General features: G+C 43.5%; 1 long non-coding RNA gene across 1 annotated transcript in view; it reads left to right on the top strand.

Annotated features, from left to right (window-relative positions):
- The first annotated feature begins 8 nt into the window (after nt 1–8).
- The window catches only part of LOC308466536, a 47,481-nt gene continuing 39,003 nt past the window's right edge, over nt 9–8,486 (top strand). Inside the window, exon 1 of the long non-coding RNA XR_013980870.1 lies at nt 9–155. This is a non-coding gene — a long non-coding RNA (uncharacterized lncRNA). The remainder of the gene's footprint in view (nt 156–8,486) is intronic.

The raw sequence follows: 8,486 nt of genomic DNA, 5'->3' as shown, positions 1-8,486 counted from the left end.
GAGCCGCCGCGGAGCCTGAGGCGAAACGGGCAGGGGCCGCCGCGCCGAAGCCTCCCTCCCGGGCGTCGCGCTTCTCCGGCAGCCGCTTCGGTCGCCTCCTGGGCGCCGCAGCCCTGAGCTCATGGATAGAAACCGAAAGACGGACTTGCTTGGGAGTAAGTTCAGTTGTACACGGCGGGAGTTATTTCCGAGTAAATAGGAAACACAGGGCGGCTGCCTTGGGGATATTCTGCTGAGACTGAGGGGAGCGCGGCTGGGAGCCCAAAACATCTGGAGGGCACCGGGCTGGCAAAGGCTGGTGGAGCACGAGACTTCGACAGTCTTTTCAGTATGTTACAACATCAAACTGCTGGAGCAAGTTAACATATTTTGTTACCTTGTGCATTAAAAGGACCGTATGTAAGAATATAAGTGGGTTTGCTTCGTTCCATAGGATTCACACCTCAGAGTGCAATGGCAGGCAGAACTTAGAGCCAGCTTCTGTCTAGATGAGTCTTTCCCAACCTTTGGGCTCCAGATGTTACTGGACTACAACTCCCATCATCCCTGACCAGCTAGGGATGATGGGAGTGGTAGTCCAACATCTGGGGGTCAAAGGTTGAGACAGGCTGGTCTAGACTCTGGAGTTATGCATACACATACACACATTGGGTGATAGCTAAGTGAAACTGAGAAGTTAGTCACAACTGAAGTCCATAGATTTTACTCTCATAGTATGACTTAGGTGGAATCTACACACATATAAAAACGCTGTGAAAATGCTTTTTTAAAAAAGTTTTGAAAATTTCATTGAATTTGGCATAGCTCACGGTCGCCATCTAGTGTCACATTTGCATACTGCACTTTACAACACATTTAAAACGTTTTATTTGCAGCTATATAGCTGAGTGGATGAAATATACAACCCAGACTTATAAGTTTTTTTGTATTTAAAGCCCTAACAAACACAGTGAGACTTACTTCTGAATAACTATACAAAAGAATCAGCCTTCATCAAAGATTCCATCCTCTCATACTCTCCAAGTACCAAGTCTTCATTTGTGTTGCCATGTATGGTTGTTGAGACTACTTGATGTGATGGCAGAGAATGCTCAATTGCTCAAGGAACTGTATAGTTTTAAGTCCAATTTCTGTGAGGGAAGAGAGAAGTGTCAAGTTTAGCTGAGGTTGCAATATAAAGGTGAAGGGATTTGGAGGGCAGAGACAAGGAAGGGTGTAGGGCAGACAATGGACAGAAGTATCTAGGACAGGTGGCAAAAAAGAATTGAGAAGGCATGCAATTGATCCAATGGGCCAACCAGGGCAGGGCTGTAGAAGGAACTTCATAGTACAGTTGTACCTTGGTTGTCAAATGCCCTGGAACTTGGACATTTTGGCTCCCAAACGCTGCAAACCCAGAAGTGATTGTTCTGGTTTGTGAATATTCTTTTGGAACTCAAACATCCAACAGGGCTTCTGCGGCTTCTGATTGGCTGCAGGAAGTTCCTGCAGTCAATCAGAAGCCGCAATTTGGTTTGCGAACGTTTTGGAAGTCGAACGGACTTACGGAACAGATTCCATTTGACTTCCAGGTACGACTATATTAAGGTTAGGAGGAGCTGTTTGAAAGGATTGTTGTGGCAGATGATCAGGAACCATTATAGTTACAGATAAGGCAAAGTAAACAACAACCCAGAAAGCTAAGGAAATGAGAGTGCTGCCTTAACTCGGTTTGTGCCAATGAACTGTTTTCTCCTTTGTCCCTTAAGCCTAAGCATATTTCCCTGGAAGCAAATTTTAGTGCCATCATTTGAAGTTGCTTCTTTGTAAACACATAGGACAGCAGCTTTTTAAAGTCAAAAGTCTCATCCTGTCTAATAAGGCAGTAAGTTGCAATCTAAAGCAAACCTAACAGAAGTTGTTCTGACTTTAAATAAACATTAAGCACTGCCAGGCTGAGTGCTGCCAGTATTAGAGTTCTAACTATAGGTTCATGTCAACAAATTAAATCTACTTGAATCTCTGACAAATATTAGAGGATGTAGAATCTAGGGTAATTTTTGTGTGGAATTGGCATTACTACAGATGTCTCATTTGTAAGAACTCTGTCGTTTAGCATGGCAGTGCCTACACTTTGGAACTCCATACAGTGGTACCTTGGGTTAAGTACTTAATTCGTTCTGGAGGTCTGTTCTTAACCTGAAACTGCTCTTAACCTGAAGCACCACTTTAGCTAATGGGGCCTCCTGCTGCCGCCGTGCCACCAGAGCACAATTTCTGTTCTCATCCTGAAGCAAAGTTCTTAACCCGAAGCACTATTTCTGGGTGAGCGGAGTCTGTAACCTGAAGCGTATGTAACCTGAACAGTTTCAGGTTAAGAACGGACCTCCGGAATGAATTAAGTACTTAACCCGAGGTACCACTGTACTCAAAGCCTTCATAGTTTTTACCTCAGCAATCCTTACTCTGTAAAGAGAGGCCATTAGGCATGGCTCTGGTGTCCGTCTTTAAGGTGCTTTGTTGTTTTCTCTCCAGAGCAGGGCTGGCCCAAGACATTTTGGCACTTGAGGCAGACCCCAAAATGGTGCTTCCCAGACTTCCGGGGTGGCGCCACCGGCAATGGCGGACTCCCTCTGAATTGGAGGGACTGGCTCCGCGGTAAACAGGGTCTACTCCACTGCGGCGAAGCGGGGACCCCTTCAAATCACAGGCGGATGAAGCCTGTGATCGTGGGACTCGGCGGGCACCTTTAGCGCCCCCCCAATCCGCTAAGGAACCCACTAACGGGCTCCGAAGTGAGGAGGGGGAAGCAGCGTGGTGCTGTGAGTCAATCGCTATTTCCGTGGAGCAAAGCCGCATAGCTGCTGCCGGAGAGCGCTGCCTTCTTTCCTGGGACAATTTGGACTTTAAAACAAACACCCGTGAGTACTTAGAATTCGAACAAATGGGATATCAAATAAAGATTTGTGAAAAGGACAGAATCGGACTATAAAAAAATATATTGAATTTGATACGGAGCGGGAAGGGCTAAACAGGAAGTCACCCTTCCGTTCTTTTGTAAATAGAACAAAGCAAAGGCAAGTTACACTAGAGCCCAGAAAATCATTTTTAAAAGAGTGGATTTCAACATTTTAAATTTTTTTTGGACTATTTGAAGTAATCACAAAAGGAAGTTAATTTCCTCCGTCCTGATCCTGGAGCGGGGGTGTCAGGACTGACGTAAGTTTATCAAGATAATTGTTTTTTTTTTACAGACAGCTAAAAGAAGAGAAAATTTGTGATTCCACTGTTCCCTTTCGCATTTTAAAGGAATATACATGGACAAAGTATCTTAAGTATTTTGGAGAGAAAAAAAAAGGGGGGGAAACTGTAGCAAAAATAAATATAAGTCTTCCCCCTAGGGGGAGCTTTTGAAACTGTAACTAACTTGAGGAAACTGACAGCTGTTACAAAATAACCGTGGGAAAGGGTCTGATTGTGCAGGACAATGTTTTCAGAAGCTTTGGTCTGCGTTTTTTACAAAACAAATGCTCTACTGGAAGAATTACATGATAAGGTGAACCGGATGGCCATTTCGACTAGAAATCTTAAACAGGCAGTGGAATGTCTTGACCAGACTGTGGGAAAATATGTGGAGCCCACTCAGGATTCAAACCAGGAGGGTGTTTTGACAGAACAGGAGCTTGTGGCATTAAATCAGGAGTGTGATTTGACAGAACAGACCCAACAAGAGTATGATCCTTTGGACTGGATAAATGAACTTGGAAAAAGCCAGATCTGGAAAGGGAAAGTTTGGTGTGGCTTGGAAATGGGGGGCTGGATTGACCCCCCTATGTTGGGATGTCTGGACTTTTTAAATATGGCAATGGGCAGCGATATGTTTGGGACTGTGGGGGCTCTCAACTTTGGAGGGCCCTCGAAACATGCTTTTAAATACTACATGGAATGCAGTGATGAATACGGAAAAGGATCTGATCTGATGAGAAGGGTTAAAAACATTATTAAGTTGGAGTTACCATGAGCAAGAGACACTGTCAAGCTGGAGTTATCACGAGGAGATAAGGGAAATTACAGTTATAAGTATGAAGAAGAGCCGCGGAAGGGCCATGGAAGTGACCTGAGGGCCTCGGACATAAGGTCACCGGGTTAGACTGATGGATAAGGACTGACAAATCCCGGAACCAGGAGGAAGGGACGTTGGATAAAGATTGGACTTGTCTATATCTTTCTCTCTTTTTTTTTCTTTATTATTAGAATGTTTTACAAAGTTGATGAAGGATAGAAAAATGTTGGAAGAAATTACCTGGCTTTAGTAAAGATGCATAAAGAATTATGAAAGAATATTATGATCACAAGAAGCTGGTAAGGTTAAGACTTAAGTTTTAAACTTTAAGGTTTATTTTATTATAGAAAGTTAGGATTAAATTAGTCGAGGGTAATGTAATGATAGAATTTTATGAAACATGGAAAGGAAAGGATTTGCTGGGATAATTAATAACTAGAATACAAAGGAAGGGAGGAGGAGGAGGTCTAAGAAAGAAGGTAATGACAGTTAAGGATCTGAAAATAAATGAATTTGTTTTGTTTTTTCTTTATTCTTTTTTCTGTATTTTTTTATTTTCTTGTATTTTTACTTTTTGTATTTTTACTTTCTGTATTTTTATTTTTTGTTTTTGTGTAATTTTTGTATCCTTTGAAATTTTAATAAATATTATTTAAAAAAAAACCCAAAATGGTGCTTCCCACTCTCCACCAGGGAAGGAAGGGTCTACATCAGGGACAAGCAGGGGTGGCAAAGAAAATTGACATGGGGATTGGCTGCCCTGGTGGACCTGTTGCCTGAGGTGGTCACTTCACTTTGCTTACCTGCCCCAGAGAGTTTCTGCCCTTGCCCACAGCAATAGCAGCATCTCTGAACAGTAACAGAGACACAGGAGTCAGAAGAAATGGAATAGCAGCAAAGGTTCAGGATTACTAGCAAGCCGTAAGGTTACCTTGCTGGTTAGCTAGCAAGAACTGGAGAATGCAATTTCAAAAACATTCTTATCAGGCTAGGGTTGTGATTAATATGCCATAGTGTACTGAAGTGCACTGAGGAATCACATGCCTATAAAAGTTCAGAAGTGTCATACACTGCACCTTTAACAGAGCCATGGAAGTAACCAACCCTCTTTAGCAGGGCACATTTGACAATTCTGCATGTGTGCATGTTTGGGTGACCCAAATGAAGATAGTCTGGTGCAGTTAAATGACGGACAGGCTACCCTCTCACACCAAACCATGTTTCTGACAGCACATCCTCTGTGGGGCTGTTGCTACCCTAGCCAGGCATGGGCATGGGACAGGATGTCTGGCCAACTGAGGAGGGAAGCATTATCTTTGCCATGGAAAGGCACTCCTTAGTCATGATCACTTGATTGTATGTTTCAGAAACTGTCCTTTAGAGTGACAAGAATTTTGCCCATCCTCAGAGCCACTTGGGGCTAGGTGCTGGCATACAGTAGACGGCATAAGGCACTTAGTGACTGTCTAACTTATCACCTGTGACTGTTGAACCCTGACATTTGCTTTGGCAAGAAGAGACTGCCTGTGATCTGCCATGGTGCTTTGCAAAACTTCTGAGGACTATTCTTTTCAAAATGAGTTGGCAAAAGGGAGATCATGGTGTGCTCATGTCAGCAGCATTGCTGCATGGCGCCTTCACACCACATCTATTTATCCTTTCCACCTAAACCCAAGGAAGCTGTCTTGGTTCTAAATCAGTGTCTGTCTGTCATCAGTAATGGTCAGTTGGAAAGCAACACACGGAATAGGGGTTCAGCCTGTGCTGGATGATGTAACACTCCCCCTGAAGACACAGGTTTGCAATTTGAGTGTGCTCCTGGACTCAGCCCTGAGCATGGAAGCCCAGGTCTCTGCAGTAGCCATTTGCATTTGCAGAGTCAAAGCTAGTGTACCACCTATGCCAGTTCCTTGCCACTGTGACACACATCTTAGTTACATCCCGTTTGGATTACTATAACATGCTCTATGTGGAGCTGCCTTTGAAAAGTGCTCAGAAAATTCAACTAGCTGTAAGAGCTGCAGCCAGATTGCTGACTGGGTTAATTATGGGGAGCAGACAACTCTTGTCAGTCTCTTGTCACAACAGCTCCAGTGGCTTCCAGTCTGTTTCCAGGCACAATTCAAAGTTCTGCTTATGACCTACACAGCCCTATATGGCTTAGGTCCAAGCTATCTGAAAGACCCTATTCCCTCATGCAAACCTGCCCAGGATTTGAGATCTTTGGGGAGGCCCTTCCCTTGGTCCTGCCACCCTCACAGGCACGCTTGGTGGGGATTTGGGAGAGGGCCTCCTTGGCAGCAGCTGCTCCCAGATAACTTTGGAGCTCTCTCCCGAGAGAAGCCAGACTAGCTCCCTCTTTGCTGTCCTTCCACCAACAGGTGAAGCCCTTCTTATTCCAACAGGCTTTTGTTTTTGTTGTAATTACTGGTAGGTGTTAGTAGATTTTATATATGTATATAGCTTTAATTCTATTAATGTTTATTTGTTTTTTAATTATTATTTTTTCTGTAAGTTGCCTTGAGTCAAGGAAAAAGGAGGGGTATAAATAATCATCATTATCTTTCATTTTTAAAAAACACAGCTTCTAACCCTCCTAGAAAGGAAATTATGGGACAAAGTATGCAGGTACCTTCTAAACATTTCATGTGAAATGAGAGTAAGTGTAATATGGCCACTTCATTTATTTTTTACTGAAAATGAGGAATGTTGCAGCAACACCATCTCTGTGTGTAATCAGTATTCTGTGATCACCACAATCAGGACACAGGTAACTTCCTATGACAAACATAAGGTTGTCTGGTGTGGTCTCTCTCTTTTTGTGTTATGCTGTGCTCTCCATGGGAGCCATTTTGTGACTGGCACCGAAGCACTCCCCAAATCCAAAATGTGTCCACTAGACAAAAAAGGTTGGCAACCCCTGTATACAGTCAAACCTCAGTCCCCAAACGCCTCCATTTTGGAACGTTTAGGCTCCATTTCGGAAGCCGAACGGGCTTCTGGAACGGATTATGTTAGACAACTGAGATTTGACTGTAATAATTTTATTTTAGAGCTGTTATCCACCCATAGACCATGGGGACTTCTAACCCTCAGTCAGGTTATGAATACTAGTATTTGTTAAAGTAGGGATGCCAACATGATGCTCTCCATATGCTGTTGGACTCCAACCTCCAGCAGCCTCCAACCACCATGGCCTCTGCTCATGGATTATTGGAGCTGTAGCCCAGGAACAGCTGGAGGGCATCATGTTGGCCATCCATACATTCAAGTGTATTCCCATCTTACTAAACCACAGATAATTCTGAATCTGATAATCAGTTGAGGGGTTAAAAAAGTGGGGGAGATATCATAAGGGAGGTATGTTCGTCACCACTCTGGTGGTATACCTGAGATGACTCCTTTAATTTCACCTATATATTCTTTAGCAAAAAATAAAAGTAAAATACAGGCCTGCACATGGGGGGGGGGGGTTTGACACTGTTGCTGGGATAGTGGTGCAAAACCACCTCTTGCTCCCACTACTGGGTGCTTCCATGTTCACAGTTTCTCTCTCCCTCTCACACACGCACACTCACAGTTAACGTTTTGTTGGGTAAACAGCTGTTCTGCAGTGCCCCCACCGCCACCCACCATGGTAGGCCAAGGTAGATAAATTCTGGAATGTAATAGCTGGTGGGTAGTCCTTACGGATGTGGGAAATATTAAAAACATTGCAAGTTTTCAAAAATGAAAATTGTTTTCCATACCTGGTGTTCTGATTGGGCTGTGCATTGGTCTAAGGCAGTGGTTTTCCAAACTGTGTTCAAGGGATTCCTAAGGTTTCTTATCCAGTTATTTTAATCAAGAGTACAAGACAAGCTTCCCTGAAGGACAATGCTAGAGCTGAACTGAATTAAATTTATTTTGCCACCCTCTTTGTGAGTAGCAAAATGGGTGGTGGTGGATTTTGCAATTTTCCAGGAAATGGTCTGCTGTTCTCAGATGCTAAGGCTGTTGAAGTAAGATTCAACTTTCAGTTCAGTTGGCTTGGGGGGCGGGATTTGGGGAGGGGGGACATCCTCTGCCTAAGGCAGCAAAATGCATTGGGCTGGTCCTGTGAAGCAGTCTAACTGAACTAACAAACCCTGGGGCATGATTTCTCAAATTGCTACCCATGAACACTTGATAGTGCAGCAAGGACTCCACTGACACACTTGGCTACAACACCACAATTGTTTTATGACTCCATCTGCTATCACATCTTAGAGACTAACCTGAGAACCATTTCCCTAAAGAGAGACTTCCTATAACAAGAAATAAGACACTGTTTGCTATGCCTTTGCAAAGGAATATAATATAATTAACAGTACAAGCCCTCTTCGTGTCAGTGTATTGTTTTGAGTCTGGAAATAGTCATCATTTTGTGCCATTTGAAAGAGATCTTCCTGAAAGTGACAAATTC

This window comes from Podarcis pityusensis (assembly GCF_964106645.2).
Source record: "Podarcis pityusensis genome assembly, chromosome: 17".
NCBI lineage: Eukaryota > Metazoa > Chordata > Lepidosauria > Squamata > Lacertidae > Podarcis > Podarcis pityusensis.
This window is presented reverse-complemented; position numbering and strand designations above follow the sequence as displayed.